Below are 26033 nucleotides of genomic sequence, written 5' to 3' on the forward strand. Positions count from 1 at the left end.
ATGTGCGCACCCAGACTGGCGGAGACCCTAGTGGAGATGTTCTTTGTGTGCTGGCTTGGGGATACAAACATTCAATTTAAAGTACACACTGTCCCATGTCTGCGTGCATGTACAAAGATGTCAACAAACACAAGATCAGGTCTGCATTGTGCGCGCAGCGCTACGACTCACTGAATGACATGTTTATGCCTGGGGACCACAAAAATACGTTTAATCTACGCATGCCCATTCCAGAAGGTGACACAAAATGTTGCCAGCGCTGCTGTTAATTTCGCAGTCACGCATTTTGATTTTGCTTCATGCACTAATGGTTTTCTCCATACCCCTTTCCGTCTGCTGTATTTACCAACAGAAAACAAACATTTCGGAGCTGTCCCATCATCTGTTTTCACTCAGCCGCTTGTTTATATTTGCATCGCGCTTTCACTTTCACTGAAAGCTCCATGCAAAAATAAACACAGGGCTGAGTGAAAACAGATGGCCCCCATAAAGATAAGAAATTGCTTTGCGACAGCAGCAAAGCAGACGACCCTGTCCGGATTGGCCAGACTAAAGGGAGAAAGGGAAGTGGCCTAAAAACCTAATTTCCAATGGCAGGCCACAGTTTAGCATAAACGGTGACGCCAGACAATGGAAATGAGGGGTGGGGCGTCAAGCCCCCTTCAGAAAGTCCTCATCTACAATATCTCTTGCCAGCGAGCAGAGCATGCGCTGCAACACTAGGCAAGACCTAAAAATGGAAGGTAACACACAGAGACATGCTCACAGAACAAACCCCATGGGCTCTGGCAATTTCACGGAATGACACACTGCCATGAGGTGACTCCACTCCTGTGGAAGGTCAGGTGTGCAAAAAGTAGTCTGTGCAGGGTTCTGTCATGTCTGCCTAAATTGTGGTTAGTGAGCCAACAATTACAGCACACTGAAAGCTCAGGTCACATCAGACTGTGTACAGGAGGGTATTAAAGTCATCTGCACATACTCAATTTTCATGTATGGCAAGTTGCACTGACGTCACAGATGACTTGCTCATCATTTTTGCAAAAACCTGCATGTCCAGTGTAGAAGTGCCCACTGTTCTAAGAAATGACTTTGTGCACAAGTGTAAGCACAACATAAGTGCAACAGTGCAAGCCACAGATGTGACACAACAAAGGAATTGTGAGGCTCCCTGTGCCAAATTGTATGGATCATGAGACACTTTAATTGCAGCAAATGATGACATGGATACATACTGTAATAGGACTCAGATACCAGGGACCACATGGAGTCCATCACAATCGAAAAACAATCAATAGCTACATGACAAGTATTACAACTACAACTCAGGATACACATTAACAACATGTACAGCATATGCAAAACAACATTTTAATGATAATTTGCTTTATTCAGCTTGAGGAACCTGACCATTAAGGGCCAAGCGGCGCAGAGTACGCCTGAAATCCTCTAGTTCTCCTGCCTTGCAATTCAGAGACACTGGACACTCCGTCTGGCGTAAAAGATCGAGTTTTATTAGCTGCAGCTAGGACAGTTGTCCGTGAAGTCACACAGGGATGGGTTCACAAGAGACTGCTCCTTGACCACCGTGGCGCACAAGCTTTTATACAGTGAAATACAATGGATACAATGGATAACCAAAAACATATAGAATTTGAGACATCGACAAATGTCACCAACAATGGTTTAGGCTAAAAACTGACTCGGGTTCCAGGTGATGTTTGTTGCTGGCCCCTTTAAGCAAATTGCAAAGAGAATCCACATGATACAGTTTACAAGGAGAGAAAACATGGTTGTATGTTCTAGAAGGACAGTCGTGAAGCCAGAGAATGCATGAGATGTGTAGCGAAGGGTAGTAGATAAGATAAGCGAGAGGAAAGAATGGTGTGAGCTAACAGATAGTTCGGGCGGGGGTTATCCAGTTCAGACATGAATTAGTGTATTCGGCCAGACCCTGAGACTAGTTAATAAACACGGGACGAAAGGCTACCTGACACGCAAGGGCAGAAATGACAAAAACATCTCGTTTACCAGCTGCCTGAGTGAGGGCAACCTAAGATGGCGGAAAACACAAGATGGAGTCTGGGTGCGATCGAGAAACGACAAATTTCAGAACCTCAAACCCTCCTTTTGCCATTACTCAGGCAATAACACAATGACTGGGCTCATGTTAGTCTGAGTCGGAGTCGATATCAATTGCCATAAGGTCGTTTAACTGTTGCTGGACCATCATCTTACTATTCTCTGTTTGTTGGGTTATAGGCTTTGACACACATAAGGTAGAGAACAGACCACAGATAGCAGGACCACAGTGTATGCACAAGCAACAAGAGAATATGATGGCCAGAATTGCTCCAAGGAATGTTAGTATCTTCCATCCCCAGGTAGATAACAATCCCCATAACCATCCCATGAGGGACCAATCTCCTTCGTCCTGATGGATCGATGCGGAGATGGTATGTAATTTTGAGATGGCCTGATATACAGTCGGGGCGTCATGAGGAATGTATATACAGCAGCTTGATTCAATTAATTTACAGACTCCTCCTCGGTCTACTAGGATCACATCTAGTGTAATTCTGTTTTGTAACGTCATGAGACGGTCCGCTCGGAGTTCTGTAGTGATGTTACTTAAGGCACCTGCAGTAACATCGATGGTTGTCTCAACCACGCGAACTAATCGCCTAATGTTTCCGCTGTTAATCATTGGTCCCCAGAAGGGGATGAATCCTTTGAAGAAATCTCCTCCCTCCTGGCCAGCTGTGTCTTTGGCATCAAATACACCTCTACCATATCTGTGTCTGTGATGGTCTGAGGGTGCAGTATACGTTGGGGGAAGCAAGAATGCTATGTAACATGTTCCCGAAAAGTCAGAGGGGAGCCATGTATATGCTTTGTCATAGCAGACAAAATAGGTTCCTTGTGATGGGATCAATGGAGGGTTATTTTGAGACGTGAATACATATATCTGGGAAAAGTTGCCTTGGTGGGGTACAGTCCATGCTGGGGAAGACTTCTCTTGCTTGGTCTTGTTATTAAGACTGGAAATGTAATGAGTTACATTCTAACCTTTGTAGGCTTTCTTTTCATCCAAAGGAATCTTACTCTTCCCTAGAATTTTAGCCATGGCCACTATACCCTTTATCAAAGTACTGTGGCTAAAATCCATTCCTTTCTCAAATGTACCTATCGGATATCGAAGTCTGTTGTGGTAGGCAGCCGAAAACATGGCCAGGTAAGCCCATGCTGAACCTTCATATGAGAAAGGCAATACTAAATAGGGCATCCCTTTATGGGCAGTGTGAGGCATGAGTCCACATACCCAACAGTCAGATATGTTGACAACTAACTGGTGTTGGTGTAACAGCTGGATAAACGAATTATTTTGATACTCCATCTTTCTTATTTGTTCATGTGAGGAAAGGGCACTTATCTTGTGTTGAATTTTAGTGGGACGAGAAGGTACAGAAGTAGATAAAGGAACAGTTTTTAGTTGTAACACATGGACAATCCAACCTATACATGCTAGCAAAACATAAAATCAGCAACACACACAAGGTTACGCCAAAACGACTACGTAATGATTTACGGTATTTGGTTTGCATATTCTGTCTCCTATCTACCTGACGTGATGTACCATCCATCCTGGCTAGAAAAATGTGTCGCTCGCGGCAATCTTCCTCAATCACTTGGCTATTTGATAATCCTAAACCTAGCGGATCTTGACCATAAACCAGGTTCAGTCCAAGACTCCTACCGAGACCCTGCGACGGGGACAGATGGCACAAATACTATCTAAAAAGGAAAAATGGTTCATTGGTGGCAAAAAGTAACAAATGTTCAAGTCTTTGCTTCAGGTCTGGTCCTCAGGTTGTATCGTTTCTTTGTTGGAGTCGTTTCGTGCTGAAAGATTATTTCCGGATTAGTAGTGTTCACTTGTAGATGTAATGGGATGGTTCTTCGAAGAGTGTCATCACTTTCTTCCTCAGTCTGGGTGTATTCCAGCTGTGCGTTACTAAATGGTACGAACCGGGGAGTCTTGTCTCCTTCAGATTCACCTATGCCCCCGCGAACCCACTGGTCAAAAGGCAAGGGCAAGGGTACCTTTTTGCAATGCACGGCGTGGACCCAGTTTTTCTTGCCTTCTATCCTTACTGCTGTCCGCGTAGCCAGTAGAACCTGGCGAGGAGGCGACCAGCGAGGATCAAGATTTTTCTTTCGTTGAAAGTTCTTGGTGCAGACCCAATCTCCCAGTTTGATAGAGTGACCTGGGTCTGTTGAGGCCTCTGGCAGAGCACTTTGAACCTGTTGGCGAAGAACACTTAATTTAGCAGTCAAGTCATGAAGGTAATCAATAAGCATAGGGTACGGTATGTCTGAGTACTTCCTAGGGCGAGGAACTCCCCAAATATTGGCGGGGCGTCCGAATATCACTTCACATGGACTAAGTCCCATATGAGAGTGTACAGTAGTTCTGGTGGATAATAAGGCCAATGGTAAAGCGTCAGGCCAAGCAAGACCTGTGCTGGCCTGAATCTTTGCCAATTTCAGTTTGAGAGTGCCATTGTAGCACTCTACCAAACCCGCTGACTGTGGATGGTTTGCTGCGTGGAATTTCTGCCTAATACCAAGACCCGTACATACTTTCTGCATGATTTTGCCTACAAATTCACTTCCATTGTCACTCCAGACAATTCGCGGCAAACCAAATCTAGGAAAAAACTCTTTCAGTAATACTTTAGCAGTTGATACAGCTGTGTTATCTTTTAAGGGGTAAGCCTCTATCCATCTAGAGAATGCACATACTACCACCAGAACATACTTGAGATTGTTGCATCGATCCATGTGTATATAATCAATCTGTAATACTTCAAAGGGGTACGTAGGGGGAGAGAAATGGCCTGCAGGAGTTGGAGTACCCTTCCCTGGGTTATGCATTAAGCATATGATGCAATGTTTTACCACATTGTCTGCACATTTCGGAATTCCTTCATTTTGCCAAACTGGAACCAGGAGTTTGCATATGCCTTTAGCACTAATGTGAGCTGGTCCATGAGCCATAGTTACTACAGGTAATACATATGCATCTGGCAACATCCATCGCTGATACCCTGACAATTCTGTCCAACATCCATTCGAATCCAACATTCCCGTACTTTCTTTCCACTTACTCAATTCTTTCTCTGTAGCCTCTTCCTGAATCGTTCTTACGCTCTCAATTGTGTCCTCACACATTCCTCTTTCTGGGATCTGATTTGCAGGGCCTGCAACATACATGTGACTTGTGATGTCCCTAGCTGTGTTTTTCGCTACCTCGTCTGCGAAAGCATTCCCGCGACCAATGTCATCTGTGACTCTTTTATGTGCACTACACTTGATGATGGCAATTTGGGAAGGTAATGTGAGAGAGTCAAGAAGATCGGTGACCAACTGGCCATGCTGAATCTTTGTTCCATGGGAAGTAAAGAATCCTCTTTCCTTCCATAAACGACCAAAACTGTGTGCCACGCCAAAAGCATCTTGGCTGTCTGTGTAAACATTCACTCTTTTCCCTTTCGACAGCACACATGCTCTAGTCAAGGCTATCAATTCTGCAGCCTGGGCTGAATTGTATCGGATACATGCTGACTCCACTACTGTATGTAATGTGGTGACTGCATAAGCTGAGGTAGTCTCGCCATTGGGTAATTTGAAACAGGAACCGTCAACCCACAAGGTTCCATCCGGATCCTCGAGCGCAGTATCCTTTAAATCTATTCTTCCTTTTGTTTCTTCTTCTGTGCGAAGAAAGCAGTCATGATGATCCTGAGGATCTCTTTCATCTGGGAGTGGTAACAAAGTAGCTGGATTCAAGGTGGTACATCGCTTTATACGTATGTGGCTTGCTAAGAGAGTCAACTCATAACCAGACAACCGAGCACACGTGAGATGCTGTGTTTTAGTTCTATTCAATAAAGTGTCTACAGCATGTGGTACCATGACAGTGAGAGTGTGGTCTAATACTACTCCAGCTGATTGACGAATAGAGATTGCTGTCGCCGCCGTAGCTCTGAGACAGCTAGGTAACGCTTTAGCTACCGGGTCTAACTTAGCAGAACAGTAGGCACATGGCCTCTGTTTGTCTCCAAATTGTTGTGTCAAAACTGATAATGCACAACCTTCTCTCTCATGGACATAGAGCGTGAAACATTTACTGTAATCAGGGGTACCTAACACAGGAGCAGAACACTGGGCTGATCATAAGTCAGAAAAACTCTTCTGACATTCATCAGTCCATGAGAGTGGATGGGGCGTGTCTTTCTGTGTAAGTGCTAATAAAGGTTTGGCCAATAAAGAGAAATTAGGTATCCATTGTCTGCAGTAGGAAGTAATGCCCAAGAAAGCACGTACTTCTCTCTGCGTCGATGGTACCGACATGTGCGTAATTGCTTCAATGCGTTCGGGGGTTAGTCGCCTCCCCTCCTTTGATAAGAGATGACCTAAGTATGTAACTTCTTGGCACACATACTGTAATTTAGAAGGTGATACCTTATGATTGAGATCAGACAAATGCCGCAACAATGCCACAGTCACATCTTTACACACATCCTTTGAATCAGTCGCGATCAACAAATCATCCACATACTGAATAAGAGTGGCTCCTGGAGGCAAAGGGAATGTATCAAGCTGTGATTTAAGAGCTTGACTATAAATGGATGGACTTTCACAATAGCCTTGTGGTGCTCTCTTGAATCGGAAGCTTCGGCCTCCTAAACAAAATCCAAAAATATCTCTGCTCTCTTTAGCAATAGGAATGCTGAAGAAAGCGTTCTTTAAGTCAATCACGGTGAACCAAGCTGCTGAAGCTGGTATCATCGTCAGTAAGGCTGTAATGTCTGGGACAACAGGGAACTGTGGTGAAACAATTTTGTTCACCTCTCGAAGATCAATCACAAATCTATAGATGGTGGTTGAGAAGGATCAGTTCGCTTAAGAATCGGAAGAATAGGGCTGCTACACACATTTCCTCTCGTTTCTTCCACCACACCCTTCTGGACCAAATCTTGAACAATAGCCAATAATGCTTTTTCACCTTCATTGGAAATCTTATACTGAGCTATACAGGGCAGTTTAACATTAGGCTTGAGAGTGACAACATATGGTGGAATCGCAAGCGAAGGGCAGTAGATAAGATAAGCGAGAGGAAAGAATGGTGTGAGCTAACAGATAGTTCGGGCGGGGGTTATCCAGTTCAGACATGAATTAGTGTATTCGGCCAGACCCTGACACTAGTTAATAAACACGGGACGAAAGGCTACCTGACACGCAAGGGCAGAAATGACAAAAACATCTCGTTTACCAGCTGCCTGAGTGAGGGCAACCTAAGATGGGGGAAAACATAAAATGGAGTCTGGGTGCGATCGAGAAACGACAAATTTTAGAACCTCAAGCTTCAAATTAGTGATGTGGTGAAATCAAAGCGAAAGTAAAGGCCCATGGCCAGTCCATTAATTTTGTCCATTAGGTGTGCCACAGAAATGCGTGCCCCACATTGCTTGCCTGCACTGCTACAGCCAGGGGACATCTCCCCTTGGAGGGGCATACATAGGGTCAGGCCAAGCAACGCGAGTGCCCGATCAGGGTATAGCAGTATGCGGCAGGTCAGGGGTTATGGGTGCAGGAGTGTCAGTGGCTATTGCAGTGGGGGTGTCTGACACAGTGGGCACTGTCACCACAGCAGTGCCCAAGTCAGACGGGGTGGAGGGGGTCTCCACTGAAGTGCCCATGTCAAAGGTAGTGTCTTGGGGCAAAGGTGAAGTGGGCAGGACAGATGGGGGGGACACGGACTCCACAGCAGTCGCAGGAACAGGCTGAGGATGTTAAGTGGGGGGTGAAGTGCATGTGTTAGGGGGGAGGGCCTAATCACTGTAGGAGTGGTGGGCTTGGGGCTGGAGGACAGATTGTGTGGTGGTGGTGCGTGAATGGGGAGGGGTCTTGCTCCTCCTGTTCCTGGGGGATTTGCGGATGGAGGCCTCAGTGTCCCTGTACCTGGGGGAGGATGACTGTGTGGCAGGGGAACTCCCCTCTGTGCATGGTGACCGGCTCGTCCTCTTCTAAGTGGGATCAGATGGAGTGCTGGGGAGGAGGCCAAGGTCACAGAGGAAGAGTTGCTGGGAAGTGGGTATTGCAGGTGAGGCAAGGGAAGGGGTTTTGGAGGGAGAGGTATCTGAGGACTGCGGAGTGGTTGTGGATGCTTGTCTGTGTGTCTGTGCCCTATCCCCTGTGTGTGTGCTGTCAGTCCCCGGAGTGTGCGTGCTTGCGCATCTAGATTTTGTCTTGCGTTCCTGTGTGCTGCTTGGGTCGGATGATGTGCTTGCCTGTGTGACTGTGCGTTGGGTAGGTAGGGTAGTGGGCATTGTGGATGGGTCCGATGTGGGAGGGGTCAGGGTGTGTTGGAGGAGGGACACTGCTGCCATCAGTGAGGAGGCCATGGACTGAATGGTCCACTGTTGGGCAGATATGTTTGCTGAGATGCCCTCCATGAAGGACACCAATTGTGTCAACAGACCGGTGTGAGCATGGAGGACACTCAGCATCGATGACTGCCCCACATGGATCGGCTTAAGCAGGCCCACAGACTCCACACTCACGGCAGCAGGAGAGACGGTGGTAGGGGGTTCGGTGCCTGGACTGAAGGAGACATGCTCCCTAATACGGGAGCCTCCACGGACATCAGGGATGGGAGCAGCTGGGCAGGTGGAGACAGTGGTGATGGCGGGGACAGACGTGCTAGCTGACACCCGACTCCACAAGGGAGTCATCACTGAAACTGGATGCGTACTCAGCTGAGGTGGTTGTAGCTCAGTGTGGCTCCCCTCACCCTCTGTGCCACTGGGTCCCTCAAGGTCCTTCGCGCAAGACACAGTCTGGCTCTGCCGCTCCTCTTGGTCTGTGGAGCCGTCTCCTTCTGTAGTCGTTGCTGCTGCAAACAATGAAGACAAAATATTCACATTCGTCACCTGTATTTTGCTGACACATGACTAATCTCAGCACATCACAGAGCAGGTCTTGGCATCATCTGATTAGCATAGCAAAAATGACTGACACATATGCGAACCAGCCATTGGTCATCCTGCCAGGCAACCATGCCCCAATAACCCATCCTGGGGATGGACACATCCGTCTGGTGGTGCATGTATGATGTCACTAAGTACATGTGAAAACATGCCCCACAAAGAGCCAGGTGTCAGATCTGCAAGGATTGTGAGTGTAATGTGTAACTACGCACATACCACATCTTTCTCCAGTGACTCTGTACATGTGTGCGGAAATGGGATGGTCAAAGTCACTGTTAACATGATGGATATGATTCCATTCCCAGACACCATGATGGCCTCATAGTCAATGCTACAACGGAGTGCATGCAGGAGAACTGACAATGCTGCAGTATCCTGATTTGCATGTGGCACAACATTCCACAGGCCTGCCTGGCCAATGAGTCACTGGGGCAGTGCATAAAGAAACCAACTATGTGCAGTGTGTCACTAATGCATTAGCGGGCAATGCAAACTCTGTAGCTCTCAAGTACACATGTACAGACCCTGCTACCCACATCACCAAGAATCAGATGATCACACGGTAGCCACATTAGACATTTGAGTTTGTGCTAACATAAATCAGTAAACATGGACACATCTCAGCCTGTGGGGAAGAAAGTGAAGCAGCTTGCACTGTAATTTTCAATCCACCATTAGGCACACTCAAGTAATAACACACCTATGTTTTGCCCCATGCGCTGAGACAACAGCCACATATCATAATGCAAGCCGGTACGAACATTGTAACACTCTTGAAGTAAAAGAAGCCATGCCAGTCTACAATGACACAGAGGCAGACACCCCATTGCACATGTGGGAATGCTCACATTGTTGGCTGACATCCAGGATTGGGAGGTACGAGTGTCTCATCTGTGCGGAGTTGGCATACCTGTCCTGGTCCATGTGCAACAGGTGATGACCAGAAACAGTAGGCATGTGGCCATGCATGTGTCACAACCATGACATTCCTGCACAGAGGCACCAACATTTTTTTATCACATGCATGTGTGTCTGCTAAATACCTCCGACACCTATGGTGCCCCAGATCAGCAATTACAACACCTTTGTATTGCACACACAGAGTCCATGTCAGACATCTGTCCAAGTGCAGCAATTGCCACACTCATGAAGCACATAACGAGGCACCTGTAGCAGATGCCGGCCCAAACATTATCCATGGACATTAGCAAGGACACACAGCACTAGTGACACTACTCAGACGCCAAAAGGCCTACACCTGGTCAGCAGATGAGAATGGGGATTCACAGAATGTTTCAACATTAGTGTTGTCTCATTAGACACACAAACTGTGGGAGTGTTAGGAGCCTGAGGGAGTGCAAAAAGCATGTTAACCATAGTTCACCAAAGAGGAATGAACTTACCCCCTCCTTGCTGCTGTCTGGCCTTCAACTGCCCATCCAGGTCAGGGAAAACCGCTGGCAAAATCCTCAGCATGTGGGGGGTCAGTGTCCGTCCTCCGCCCAGTCGGGGTGGAGACAACAGCTTCAGCTGGACCCTGGCGATCCTCCTTGTCCAACCACGAATGTCCTGCCACCTCTTCTGACAGTTGTGGGTGTGGCGCTTGTAGACCCCCACTGATTGAACAGTCCGTACGATGGACTTCCAGATTTCATGTTTGTGATGGGCATCGACCTGTAAGGGTGACAATGTAAGACAACATTACTACATATGCAACATGTTTGTACATCACACATTTGACCATACATTGTGTCATCACAAGGGAATATGGTGTATACAGTTAGAGCAACTATGGTCATGGGCATGTGTCCTGTGTGCAAACCTGCATCAACAAACTGGGAACTGAGCATGAACAGTCACACCAGAAATAAAGTGTACGCATTGGCATTGGCATCACTGCACCTGTACAGTATTTGTATCCACAAAGTTTGAGAGTTACAAATACTCAGTGAGCATGCTTGGCATTGCTGAACACAATGCCAGTCGTGCTAGTCAGACTCCATGCACAATTTGGAAGACAGTGGACTGCGCCCTCACCTGCTCCCCTGGTTTCCCATACAGCTTGCTGTACTGTGGAAGGAGGCTGTCCAGCAAGGGCTGGGTCTCCTCCTCGGTGAAGGCTGGGGCTTTCTCCACAGTACATGCCATTCTTGAAGCGAGAGGATGCAGAGACAGCAGCAGTGGTAGCGGAGATGTAATGCTGTAGCAGTTGGTGCAGGCAAGTGTAGTCTCTGGGGAACAAACAGTCTAATATCTGTGCTGCAGAGCTGAATCTGTCCCAGGCGACCTATGTGATAGGTCCGACACGTTTGCATGTTATGAAAATGGCCAATCAACTGCAATGTACGCTTTGTACACGCCTCCTGCATGGTTCAAAAGTTTAACTACATCACCCCATTGCTGTTGATACATTGTAGGGAGCCAACTGAATTTTATTTGGACACTATTCGTACAACATTCAAATCCGCGTCCGTCTCCATTACATTCAATAGCTAATGCGTGCGCTCGGCTCGGGCCGCGAGTGTGTGACGCGAATCACCCACGTCTGTCTCCATGATAGTCAATAGCCTATGCGTGCGCACGTCTCGCTCAGTCAGTGTACGATGCGTCTTCTGAGAAGTCACACGCATCGATCACCATTGCAGGCAATAGCATAGGCGTGTGCACAGATTGGTCCCTAGGTGGATGACGCTTCTCCTGAGAACTCACACGCATCGGTCACCATTGCAGGCAATTGCGAAGTGATGCTCCACACACAATACCTTACCATGGACTTAGTTGCTTAACAACATGTGAACAGCCTGTCACATAGTGTATGATATGACATCTCAGGATGTATTACCTGTGTGTGTATGTGGGTCCACATGGGATCTTGTATGTTGCACTTAGTGGCACACACTCCCAGGCGTTGCAAGGTGTGATGGGGACAGACACCATTGTGTGTAATGCACATCACCACTGTCATTTACAACTTTTCACAGGTCATCCTCTCAACACCCCGAGGCATGTACACAGTTCTAGGTGCCCATTGTGTGCTGACATGTTACACACACCCCGACTCAGGTGAAAAGGACTGGGTGACACTGGGTGTCCCAAAGCTGACATTGTGGTGTTGATGCAGAGTATGTGCGCATTGTGCTACACACGTCTCTGATTATTTGTGGTAGTTGGCAATCGTCTTCACCATCCATGTGTTTTTGACATGTGAGTCGCTGTTGTGCCGGTCCATCACAGGCATTCATTTTTTGCCAGTGAAACAATCTGGTAGCACATCATGTGTGTTTTGTGGTTATGCTGTTACATGTACATCTGATGCTACATGATGTCAGTGCCCTTGTGACAAGACAAGATAGTTGTGTGTGTGACAGACAAACACCGGTCATGTGGGAAACACATCTGTCCGTCCTAGTCACTGAGGTGTGTTTTGGGTACGTGACATGTGTGATGATTTACTGGGAGAGACCACATTGATTGTTCACAGCACAGCTTAGCACTTGTGGTGTGAACAAGTAGAGCTGAGATGTTATGTGAGGGACACATAGCTCATATTGTTGTCCATGCCCAACAGCACACACAACACGTTGTGTCTTGTTCGGAAGTTGCATGTGATATTGTGCATGGTCATTGCCACATATGTAGGGTCACTGACAAACTTTCATTGCTCACCTATGTACTGCAGGAGACCAGCTGTCCATAGAACGTTCCCAGATCTTGTAACCATGTATGAACGTGACTGCATCCGGCAGTACCGCCTCACCAGGCCACTAATTGAGGATTTGGTGGAGCAGTCGGCACCACATTTGCAACCTGGCCAGACACATCCATCAGCGCTGACCCCCAAGGTGAATGTTATGGCAGCCCTACACTTCTTTGCCACCGGTACCATCCAGAACACTGTGGCTAGTGCTGGTGGGATGTCACAGACCATGTTCAGTTGTGTGCTTCGCGATGTATTGGAGGCAATGTTGTTATTCCTGAACTGGTACATCCAATTCCCAACCCCAGGACAATTCACTGCGATTAAGAGTGACTTTTATGCCTTGGAAAGAATGCCACATGTCATAGGCTCCATAGATGGCACACATGTCGCTTTGGTACCACCACAGACACATGAGCAGACTTACCAGAACCGAAAACATTACCACTCTTTTAATGCCCTGGTGGTATGTCTGCCAGACATGACCATCTCACATGTGTGTGCATGTTTCCCTGTTTCTGCACATGACACTTAAATCATGCGGATGAGTCAGATGCCAAACATGATGACACAGCTGCCGAACCAGCGTGCCTGGCTTGTTGGTGTGTAATATCGGTTTCCCTTGTGTGTTTTGGCAACCTTCAGAGATTCACCCTCTTCTCCAACCCATTGAATGTTTGTTTGTCGTAGGCCACTCTGGAGACCCAAACATGCTGTGGTTGCTGACCCCCCCCTCAGGAACCCTGTTACACCTGCGGAGATCTGTTATAATGAGTGTGAGAAGGTGGCCTGATATATGCTGTCCACTAGTTCTAGTGGGCACCTTGTATCAGTCCAAACAACCCCTTATGGTGATAGGTTAAAGACAACCTTATATGAAAGCTATCCTAGTGGTAGCTATGGAGAGCAGCCTTCAGGCTAAATCTTGAAGGAATGTAAAGCAGCTTGTTTTACCAGTCTATAATCTCTTGAATGATCAAATGAAAAGACAACCACACCAGGTATATATTCAAAATATATGTATTTAAGATAACACACACCCCTCTAGTCTCTTTATGAGACTGGAGTTTGAAGTACTTTAGTTACAAGTGTTTTAGCATCAGTAAAAGCACAAATACACGTTTGGGCCCTAGGGGCATACCAAACCATATACTAAAATAGTGGTACAAGAACAACGACTGAAATAGGCAGTGTGCCTATTGCCTCTAGAATCGCTGAGACCCCAAGGAACCACCCAAGGTAGTGACACAGGGGACCCACGGGAGCCGTATGCAGTGTGGAAACACAACCGCGGGTTCCTATTATCTTCTATGGGGAATGTCGCAGTTGGAATTTTAAAGATTAGGGAGACTTCTAATCGAACTAGGAGCAAACCCTTTTGGACTTAGACAGTTCTAGGGCTAGCACCCTAAAGAGTACCGGAGTACTTAAGTTACCTCACCCAGGGAAGCCGGGTGCATAGGTGTCTTTTGGTGTCGGGTCGCGCCGTCGATTCCAATGGAAGCCTGCAAAGAACTGCTGCTGCCGAGAAGAGAAGTGTTCGGAGAGATCCAAGCCTGGATCTAGGATGTAAGGAACCTGAAAGCAGAGGGGACAGTCTGGGTCACTTGCCAGTGACCTAGGGCAGGATGGACCAATGCCCACAGATGTCGGGTGCTTCAGGTGAGTTGACAGGTGTTTTGACTCTTCAGCCACGAGGTCCAGGAGGCGTCGACGAAGTCCATGAGCTGGATTCGAGCTGTCCCACGAAGTCTGTCGAGTGCTGCGGTGTCGGTGACCAGAAAGGACCCAACAAGCCTTGGCAACGGCAAGTCTCAGGAAATCAGAGAAAGGACTGCGGTGCATACCAGCAAGGTCTGATGGACTAACCCAGCAAGGGTTAGTAAGAGCAAGTCTGGAGGAACCAGAAAAGCACAAGTAGAAGTGGAGTTGCCTTCGTGGGGACCTGCTAGCCAACGGGCTAGTGATCGCGAATGAGCCTCGAGCGGTCGCACTTGGAGCTGGCCCATGGGTCACTCGTGGAGTGGCGGCCAACAATCTTCGGTGCAGGAGGTGCTCAAGGCAGGGGCTACTCGGAGCCCAAAGCACAACTTCGATGATGACCAGGAAGGTGTTGTTGCTGCAAAAGTTCATGGTGTCCAGGGGTTATGGTTCCACGTTACCCACGATAGCCACGGGCCTCAGCTTTGCTGTGGACTCAGGGTAGCCTCGGGGAAGTCTGGAAATCCACCTCTGGTGATGCAAAGACTTCGGCGTCCGGCGGGAGCTTCAGCAATGCAGACCAGTGAGTTGCTTCTTTGGTGCCTGCCAAGCAGGGGAGTCACTCCTTGACTCCAAGGGAGATTTCTTCCGTCTTCTAGTCGTGATAGAAAGTTGAAGGTCCAGAATATATGCTTCAGAGGTTCGTCCAGGGTAATCTAAAGTCCTAGGGACTGGGCTATGCACAGGGACCCCTTGTTTGCCCCAGGCAGTGTCTCAAAAGCATTCACTGAATGCACCCACCCTGCTCCAATACACATCTGCCTGTCTGGGGAGGTGGTTACACCCCCCTGTGACAGGAAACCTATTGTCCAGGCCTCCCCTGCCGGAGTTTCCCCCTACAGCAGGAGGCCAGACCCGTGTCTGTGGCAGTGGCATCAATTTTGTGATGCCAGGGCTTTGAAAGGATTTAACTGGGTTTAGCCAGTGTGAACATGTCTCTCCCTCTAGAAGGGTGGAAGTTTTCCAAAGCGTTTGACACCAAACACAACATGTTTTGAAGCAGCCATCCCAAAGTTAGCATTTACCGCGAGGTTATAATGCACTTAAGAGTATATGGTATAGCTGTATCACAGAACAGGCATAAGGAAGTATTTCCGAATGCTGCAGAGGGGCTCAGCTCATGCTTGGGCACCCTCTCACATAAAACCAAGCACTCTGCCTTCAGGATTGTCAAGGCCTGCTACAGGAGTGGCTTATAGGTTTATATGTGTCTGTATAAGGTAGTGATATAGGTAGCCTATACCACAGTAAGGGGTGCAAACACACCCTTACCCAGGTTGCAGTAACAGACCTGTGGTGTCATTTTGGAGTGCTTCCCAGGGGTGGCATAATACATGCTGCAGCCCCTGGTAGGCCTCTTAGGTACCTATGCCCTAGGTACATAGTATACCATATACTGGGGGCTTATAAGGCACTCCAGAATCCAATTAGATATGTACCTAATGTACATGGAAACCATTTTAGAGAGGAAGCAGCTAGGCTGTGGTCCTGATTAGCAGGGCCACAGCCAGACTAAAGTCGAAAAACAGTGAAACACCAGCAAAAAGTGGGGGTACCCATGTGAAGCAGATCCTACTCTCCTACAATGAGGCACATGGACAGACCGGGAGAGTGATAGAGCGGACATTTGGCCTACTGAAAAGCAGATTCCGCTGCCTGGACAAGACCAGAGGTGCCCGCCAATATGGCCCTGTCAAGGTGTGCAAAATCATTATTGTGTGCTGCATGCTACACAACCTGGCAGTGAGGAAGGAGTTGCTCTCTCATCCTGGATGATGATGACCAACAGCCTGCCGTGGAGGATCCTGCTCTGGGACATGTTGCCACTGATGAGGAGGGTGAGGCGATGTACGAACACAGCTCATGAACAACTTCTTCACATGATAGTGAGTATACAGCGATATGTTGCCTATGTTTTGTAATTGACTGATATGTGTAGGTTTTGCAATGTTGCTGCTCAAGTGTGTCTGTGTGCTCATTGACAGGCTGCTTGCAGTGATGTGTCCTACTACTGAGTGTATACTACCAAACAGTGCTGGGATTGTAACTGCGTTGTGTCCAGGTATCTTGGGCTTAGTGTCTGGCATGTGTATTGTTGATGTACGCTGTCATTCATTGATTCTAATGGTGTTGTCTGTCTGTGCTCCACAGTGTCCTATGGCTGTTTGGTCACGTGTGACCCCCCAAATCACATATTCATGTTGCGGACTGCAGGCTGCCGTTGTCCTTACCATGATGTGCCCACACCCCTGGACTTATATGGTTTACCATTGGCTGACCTTGTGCTCACTGTCATGTGAGGTTACCTCCCATCTGTTGGGGACTTATGACTTTTGCTGGTGTAATAAACCTGTGCATCACTTTGGAATGTGCTTTGTCTGTGTCCACACATCCAACATGCATTTACATGCTGTACCTGTGGGCAGCTTGCCACAGACTCAGGATGGGTGTTGTGTACATGCATCACACTGAATTCTCTGTTCACATGAGTTAGGACGATGAGTTAGATGTGCATGGTAAGTATGTGTCGTGTCGACGTAGTGGGGTGTCTACCTCACATGTGTCACATCACCATGACCCACATTACTGTGTTTACATAGCTGTTGTAGTTTCCATGCACAGACATCTTTTCACAGGTCATCCTCTCAATGACACAAACTAAGTTTCAGTCCCAACTGACGTATGTATTGTGTTGTAGTGAATTGATTTACATGCATGTGTTGGAAAGTTACACATAAGTTAAAGTGCTGTACAGTGCAATATGAATCCAACTCTCACAGTGCAGTTGGTAGTGTTGATTGATGACATTTCTAGAGTAAAGTCCACAGTCCTTTGGAACACTGGTCCAACTTAGACCCTCAATCACGTGTGGGAGCTTAGCAACAGTCAACAAGGTGAACGCTTTGCACACATTGGATGATGTCTAGAACAGGTAGTCACGTCCTGGTGGGTATGCATGGCCATCTGCCCCTTACTTGTCCTACTTCGGACGACCCCTCTTCTTCTTCTCATGTGCAGGCTGCTGCAATGCAGAGGACTCCCCGCCAGAGTCCAACTCCCTCGCTGTGGCAGTTGGTGATGTAGTGGCAACTGATGTAGTGGGCACACGGGGAGGTGTGGTCATGTTGTTGGCCATCTGGCGGAGCCATGTCAGTATGTCCCTATGCACCACTGTAAGGTCATGTAATTTGTCCATTTTCAACTCCATCTGGGTCATCTGTTGTCCTACCCGGGACATTTGGGAGTCCATTCTAGCATGATGTGCAGCCTGCTGTTGTTGCATGTCCCTGAGGATCCGCACAACCTGGCCAAATCCTCTGGTGCTTTCCTGGTACGCATCTATGATGCATCCCCACTGCTGATCTTCCTGCAGTCCAGCCCCATCTGCAGGCCGTGGCCTCACCCGGACCACCCTTACACCACCCCTACCCACACGGGCAGAACCTGCCCTGGCAACACTGGGCCCCTGTCTGTATTGGCACTGGTGTTGTTCTCCGTCATCTCCTGGCTGCCCTGTGTACCTGTGCCGTCATTGTCTTGTTGCCTTGGTCTGTCTGTGTTGGCAGGGGTGATTGAAGTGTTTGCAGATGTTCCAGAAGTGGTGGCAGGGTGTGCTCATGCTTCAACTGCTGGGGCTGGAAGCGGTGCCAGGTCGTTCATCCTCGTCCGAAGACGATATAGAGGAATCCACAACGGGGTGCTCTGGCCGATCCAGAGTGTGGGACTGGGATTCCTCTTCTGTTCTTGCTGTGTCCCCAGCCTCCCCTGTGGGTGGAAGAGACACAATGCATGTAATGTTTCTGCACACATCAACGGTTCACACGCATTACAGTTGCCACTGCACATCATGATGAGTGTATGTACATTGCATTGTCCTACACTGTCAGAGACAGGTGTCTATTTTGGTTAAGCAAAATGTCATTTGATGCTTGAGCATTTTGATGGGCACAAAGAGCTGTGTGCATGGACATCTCATATCATGATTGTTTGACTGTACATGGGCATTGCTACTCACGTGTCCTCATGTGCCTGACATAGGTGTGTCCCTCCTCTCAACATTAGTACTTTAACAATGACATACATGCACTTACATTTGCGATGTGTAGCACGTTTGGACGTTGTGTGCTGGCATCTGTGCTTGTATTTGTGAGTAACATTGTGTCTGAACAACATGGTCACAGTACGGTATGGCTGCATTCACTGTGGAAATACTATTTTGTTGTGTGTGTCCCTAATTCACATATCATTTCACATTGGATGGTGTTGTCTGTATCTAATGATGTTGGGGCAGAGTTCTGTGCGTGATGATGTCATTAAGTGGTCAATGTCATCCATGGTAAGGGGAATTGACCATGGCAGATCACAGACTTCCCCATGCTCATAAGAGTGCGTGCCAGGGGTTTGTGTGTTTGACTTATGCTGCTATGAGTTGTATGCCTACCCAGGCCAGGCCAGGTTACTCCTTGTGTTGAAAGTGACAATGACAGTGAGTGGAGTGTTGTGTGAGGGATGCAATCAACACTGCACGATGTAGGAGTGGAATGCAGACCACCACAGTGCCTTGTGTAAATGACACCATGCTACGGTGTCAGCTATGTTACTATGACCTTTCCATGCACTGTCATGTGTCACCTTTGAATGGTGTGTATGTGGTTTTGGGTGGGGGCTTTGGTATGTGCTCTGTGTGTACCTCCCCAATTGTCATAAAAGGCACAAACCTTCACAGCCAGGCCAGAGGGCACCCCTGCCACACTGCAGGCCCAGACAGTGAGAGAATACATACAGTTGCGATGGCGGTCAGTGTGAAGGGTTTTGAGGGGGCAAGTGCATAGGTGGGACTTGCAGCCAATTCATACATCTGGCCCATGTGTCAGGCATCTTGCCAGGGCATTTACTGTTTGTGTGAGTGGTCCCAAGGGGTGTACTTGTTCCTGCTGTGAAGGTGTGTGTATTAGCGGGATGGCTGGTATTTGGTGTACTTGCAGGCCCACCTTCACCCACAGAGGCGTGCTAATCCCCTGTAGGATGCTTCCATTGCAGAGAGTCCATGTTAAAGTTCTGGTTGGCAGGCAGTGGTTCCTGGTGTATGTTGGTGCACAACCCCCACCAGGCACTTGTGCTCCCCATAGCAGGGCCCAGTGTCAGCCATATTGTCAGTACTTTTCCACTCCCTGTGAGGTGAACATGGTTCAGGTGGGCTTGATGGACCACGTGGGAGGGGGACTGGTGTCTCTGACTTCAACCCCCATCAGCTTTTGGCTACACCCACCCTCCCAGCATACCCGACCTTCCTTCCTGTGACTCAGCTTCACGGTGAGGTGGTGTGGCAGGTTTGGCAAGATGGCTGACAGTGTTTGTTGGTGTTTAGTACCAATGCATTGCTGTATTTGTTGTTAGGTTTTTACATGTTATGACCTAGTTCTAGATTACTCGGAGATAGCAGCTATTGCGTTTCTGTAACTGGCATACACATCACAGAATAACTTTTTGGCTTTGCTAACGCTACTTGTTTTCAATGTCCCCTTGGCAGTAATGTGTGTGTGTTGCCACACAATATTGACTAGATTGGTTGTGTACTCACCAGGCTCTGGTATTCCGGTCTATCCATGGATGCCCTCTGGTGGGAGTATGGCCCCCACTTTCTCCTCCCAGGACGTGAAGTATGTTGGTTTTGCAGGAGGGCCACCACCAGTACGCTGGCTCAAGGCATGCTCTCTGGATATGAGCATCTTGACCCTCCTTCGCACATCGTAGTACCTGTTCTGGATGTCATCCTTTGTGCGCAGGCAAGGTGCTAGTGTGTTCACCTTGTCAACAATCCTCTCCCACATCTTTGTTTTCTGTGACATGGGGGTCTGTTGGACCAAGGTTCCGAATAAATGTGGCTCTACTCAGAGTATTTAATCAACCAAGACTACCAACTCACTATCTGTGAACTTTGGATTCTTCTTTGGGGGCATGGTGCTGGGTGGTTGTGGAGATTGGTGTGTGTGTGTGAGGGTGTTAGTGAAGGTGAGTGGGTGAAAGTTTCTCTTGCTTGTGTGTTTAAGAAGTGATAATGGTGTGGATGTTGTGTGGTAAGTGAGTTGTGGGTGTGGCTCAGAGTGCAGTGTAGTTGTCTTCTCTGCTGTGATGTGTTTGAGAATGGCAAAGGATCATGGTAGTGGATTTGGGCCTTAATGTAGGTGGAGTTGTGGGTGTGTCTTTGTTCATGATTTTTTTTTCTTATTTCTTTATTGATTTGGACATTGCTTGTTTGATTCTTTTTCTCTGGATTTAACCGTAGGTTTTGGTGTGCATGATGGAGACGGTCAGTTGACTGGGAATGACGGTGACGGGGCAGTTGAAAGGTACTCAGAGTCTGTCTCACTCACAATGTGCTCTGTTGCTGCGTTTGCGTACGAGTTGGTCGCGACAGGCTGTTTTTAATGGTAGTCACTGTTTCCCGTACATCTCGTTCTTCCGGATTGTGCTTCGGGTGAGTCGTTTTCCTTTTGCACACATTGCATTGTACTCGTACGGAGCATGGATGTGTCGTTCGGGTCCAGTCCAGGTCTGTGTCGGTTGATAAGTTTTGCTTTCCCTTTATGGGCAGGTCACTGTTTACCGTGCGGCTCGGGCATGCAGATTGCACTCCGTGAGACTCATTTGGAAATCACATGCATGATATCGTACACGTACGGTCGTACGGAGCGTGTACGTGTGGGTCGGACTCCAGTCCCGGTCCGTGTCGGTCGGTACGTTTTAATCCCGGATCGGAATCGGGCCCTACGTGATATCTTGTTCCGGGCTCTTTACATGGTACGTGGAATATGGGGTTGGAACATAAAACTTAGAATGTTGCACGCACCTCAGGAGCTGGGGAGTTGCCCCTAGATCCTGATGGGTAAGGTGTCTTAATATATACCTCATGGTTACTCTTAACTTATAAAGAAGCTTTGCATGGTTATTGCACTTCTTTACACTGGCAACGAGTGAGGGACGTCATGCTGTGATGGAATCTGAGTGAGACAGAGGGAAGTCACCTCAGTGTCTAGAAGATCTGTTGGAGAGAGTTTTGTGGTGGATCTGTGATGCAGTGGAGTTCTGGTGTCGTAGAAAGGAACAGGCATCGGAGACATAAGGACCGGAGCAGGACATTGTAGGCAGACTGGCGTGCTCCTGAAGCTGTGGTGAGGAGTCTGTGTAGACTAAGGTACGTTGGAGTGAGGAGGTCAATGAGGTCTGACTACGACTGATGAACTGATGACATGATCAGAATGCTGGAAAAACACGCTCAATTGCTGCTAAAAGCATTAGAATCTGGCTGCGTGGCTCCATGTCCATTGGCTGCATAGCTAGCTGTTCATTGATTGATGCATGATGACTACAAGGGAACCGTGGTAATGTGGTAGCATACAATGGCAAAACAAGGGAGATTTCTGTTTGAAAGTTTGCAAGTTGGCATACGTGCAGCCAATATGAGTGGTTGGTTTTACTTCCACTGCCAACGAGTTAACATGTGATATTGCATTGCGCGCAGTCTAGAGTGCCTACCACCATTTTAGGTAGGGTTTTCAGGTGGGCAAATTGGTGGATGTGACAGCATTTTTATGGGAAAGTGGGCATGTCAAACAGTACGGCACGTCAATAGCATGGTGACTGGTATGCCTCATTTTGGTGCTAGAATGCCTTAGCCTGTTGCAGTGACAAGCCCACCTTCGGAAGCATCAGCAAAAACATCATGTTGACTGGAACGCCTCACTTTGGTACTTGCAGTGCATTAGACTGTTACGGTGACAAGCACACCTTCGGAAGTATTGACAGAAACATAGGTTTTGCATAGATAACATTATATTGGAAAAGCAAAAGTGTGTTTAAGCTGTAGTGGTGACACAGTGACACACACACACACACACACACACACACACATACACAACCACACAAAAATGACCATTTGCGCCTAACCTGTTGTGGTGACAAGCATATCATTATTTTTAGTTTAACATTTAGGAAATTAGAAAATGGGTGTGTGGCGCACTATTCTTTGTCTGTTGCGGTGATGGGCATTTCTACTAAAATATATTATCTGATATATTTGAGCTTTTCTTGTTGCAGTGACAGGCACGCCATTTAAAGGTCAGGAAATAATTTACAAGGGCTAAAAAATAGTAAAGAAAAATGTGTAAACTGCTGTGTAGAACAGTACTAAGCCCTAAGTTCAGGAGTTAGGAAAAAATCTACATGTATTAGAGTGCTGGTAATATAAATTTAAGCAAGCACAGGCTGTGTGTTAAGGTAGGGATGGTTTAAACTTTGCATAATGCAGAATCTAGTACCACCACCATTTTTTTAAGTAGCCCTGGAGAACCAACTTTAAGATGGAGCAAGTGGAAAAAGATGTTTGGGCACTATGCAAAAGTAAGTGATACCACCTTAAGTGCAGAACGAAAGTGTGCTTTATTGCTTCATTGTCTTGGTTGGGTTAGGTCCGGAAGTACTGGATAACTTACCAGAGGTGAATAATGAGGAGCAAACAAATCTCACTGAATAGAAGATTTGCATTTTGAAACTTGGTGAACATTTCTTGCTGCGCATCAGCACGATTCTAAAGGTACCATTTTTCGCTGAGGGAACAGGGAAAAGATGAGTCCATAGACGAATTTGTAACTGTGCTCAGGAAGTTGGCTTCAACATGCAAATTTGGAGGGTACACAGAAGAGAGTATAAGGGCCTAACTGGTATTGAGGTGCAGAAGAGACAAAATCTGAAAAGAACTTTGGCTCAAAGATGAACCACCGCTAGAAGAAGTCATACTGGTGGCTAAAAGGGCTAAGCACATTATGATATGTGTTGCAGAACTAAAAGTTGAAAAGGGCAAGATTACAGAATCAGTACAATTGGAGAAGGTTGATGAAATAGAGTGTGAGGTGAAGGAAAATCTAGGGGTAAAATAGTACACATAGAATGAAATTCTCAGGGGAATGTTATCATTGTGGCAGGAGTGGTCAATAAGCATATGCTAGGAATTGTTCAGCAGCAAACGTGGTGTGTCATAGCTTTGAGAAAAGAGGACATTTCAGTAAATGTTGTAGGTCCAAGTTCAAGAAATACCTAGGGAAAAAGTAAAAACCACCACACATGAAGTAGTATTTCAGATTAAAGATAATGCTGGGAGGGAGCATCCGTGTGGAATGGTGAAAATCGATGTAGTAAAGATGAATATGAAGTTTGATTCAGGTTCACACTGAACGATTATTTCAAACTGTACACACACATATGGTTTGAAGGCAAAAACAAATTACAGACTGTGAATATAAGACCAGGTGGATATGGTAGGCAATCTATTAGTATGCGTGTCTATTTTAACGCATGCATTGAACTGAAGGATAGATATATTTTAGGAACAATCTATGTATCAAAGCATGGTGAAAATGTAATTGGGTGGTCTCATCAGCGACTTCTTGGTGTGAAACTCAATCCCAATGCAGAGCCTCAAATACAAATACAGGAGATAGAGGAAAAATTGGAAGATTTTGTGTCTGAGTTGGTGCAACTGTTTAGAGAAGATCTAGGATGTTTGAAGGGGTATAAACCTCAAATAAGGGTTAACAAAAAGGAGCTGTGCCAACTGTAGCTACGGTGAGATGCCTTTTAAAAAAAAGGTTGAGCCGGACCTTAAAATGTTGATTGATGTGGAAATAATTACACTGGTTGAAGCAACAGAATGGTTGGCACAGACTGTAGTAGCAAAGAAGAATTACAGGGACATCAGACTTTGTGTAGACCGGAGAGCACTGAACAAAGAGTTCATAGTTGACAAATTTCCATTGACAAACATTGATTAGATCGTGTTTATGTTACCTGGGACAAGAACTTTATTAGAGTGGATCTTACCTCAGAGTATCATCAGGTGGAATTGGTAGAGGCATCGAAGGAACTTACATCGTTCGTCACACCTATGGGTGCATTTACGTTTAGGTGCATGCGTTTTGGATTGATGTTCGCAGCTTCTGTTTTTCAGAGGGTGATGGCAACAGTTCTAAAAAGAATAAAAGGTGTGAAATGTTACCAGGATGACCTGTTAGTGTATGGGAGTATTATTTCTGAACACAACACTAGGGTGAGCCGGGTATTACAGAGGCTTCTTGCGGCTGGCATAGCTTTAAAACAAGAAAAAGTGTATATTTTTTGTGAAAGAAGTAAATTATTTAGGACATTTGATCTCAGGAGATGGTGTAGCACCTAAAACACAGCTTGTGGACATGATAGTTGGTTTGACCAGTACCATTTCAAAAGAAGAGGTTGTATCTTTTCTTGGAATAGTAGACTACTATGGGACGTTTATAAAGAATGTGTCGGAGAAGTCTTTTCATCTTAGAGGGCTGATGGTGAAGAATCTGGAATTTGTTTGGACACCGGAATGCCAGCATGAATTTATCAGTTTCAAAGATGAATGGAAGACCGCATCCAATTTATAAGCTTACACTCCAGGAGAGGAAAAGTTTATAGTTACAGATGCGAGTTCCATGGGTGTGGGTGCAATTTATAAACAATGGAAGGTGCCTCAATATGTTTACGTCGAGCAGATTCAAACTATTCTGGAATAGAGAGGGAAGCCTTGGCGAATTTCTGGGCATTACAATTTTCAAAACTTCGTTTGGGGCACAAAGTTCAGACTTTGCATAGATCATAAGCCATTAAAAGAAATCTTTCAGAAAAAAAGGTTTAGATTTTATATCATCTCGTATATGGCATTGGGAGATTGCTTTGCAAGATTTCGAATTTAATGTAGAATACTCACCTGGTGTTAAAAATGTATCAGCTGATTGCTTGTCAAGACTGGTGACCACACAGGGACACAATGAACAAATTGAGGAAGATTTGAAGGACAACATAATTGTATGTGAAATAACACTAGGTGTGTTGTCTAAGGAGAAGTGGAGAGAAAAGCTAGGGAAAGATAGTGAAATAATGGAGATTATGCAGGCGATTCAGTTGGGAAAGTGTGGAGGGTTAGCTAACCCGTGGTCCTCCAATGAGGATGAATTGGCAGTGGATCAAAACTTGTTCTTGAGGGGAACAACATTGATTCCTCCATTGAACTTAAGGAAAAATATAATTTCAGAAGCACACCAAGGTCATTTGGGCATTGTAAAGACTAAAGAGAGGTTAAGGGAAAGTTTTTGGGGACTAGGGTTGGATCTATGTGTTGAGAGAGACTGCGTGGACTACAAGTATAGCAGCAAGGTGCTTGTTTCGAGTCAGATGCCATTGGTGTGTCAAACTACCAACTAGTCCATGACAGGTAGTGGCCATTGAAATAGTAGGTCTGTTAAAGGGAGAACAGGGTACAACCTATCTTATTATGTTCATGGAACTGTACTCAAGGTTGGTGGAGGTCATGGGTGTGCAAGAAGTAACTTCCAGTGTAGTGATTGGATTTCTAAGGGAGACATTCAAAAGAGAGTTATCCTGTTCCTTTTTCTCTGATAATGGGCCCAGTTTGTTCAGTTAGTTTAATTGTTGGAGCTCCTAAC

General features: G+C 46.6%; 1 long non-coding RNA gene across 2 annotated transcripts in view; it reads right to left on the minus strand.

Moving 5' to 3' along the window:
• Window positions 1–1184: 1184 nt before the first annotated feature.
• Window positions 1185–26033, minus strand: part of LOC146864041 (uncharacterized) — a 164708-nt gene continuing 139859 nt past the window's right edge. The window contains exons 3-6 of one of the 2 annotated variants that reach the window (XR_014970036.1): window positions 24391–24535; window positions 10460–10730; window positions 8861–8962; window positions 1185–4305 (exon numbers count right to left, since the gene is read on the minus strand). This is a non-coding gene — a long non-coding RNA (uncharacterized LOC146864041). Of the gene's footprint in view, window positions 4306–8821; window positions 8963–10459; window positions 10731–24390; window positions 24536–26033 lie in introns of both variants that reach the window. The other variant, XR_014970034.1, reaches the window with a different exon arrangement.

Source organism: Triturus cristatus, chromosome 2_1, assembly GCF_964204655.1.
Source record: "Triturus cristatus chromosome 2_1, aTriCri1.1, whole genome shotgun sequence".
Classification (NCBI taxonomy): Eukaryota; Metazoa; Chordata; class Amphibia; order Caudata; family Salamandridae; genus Triturus; species Triturus cristatus.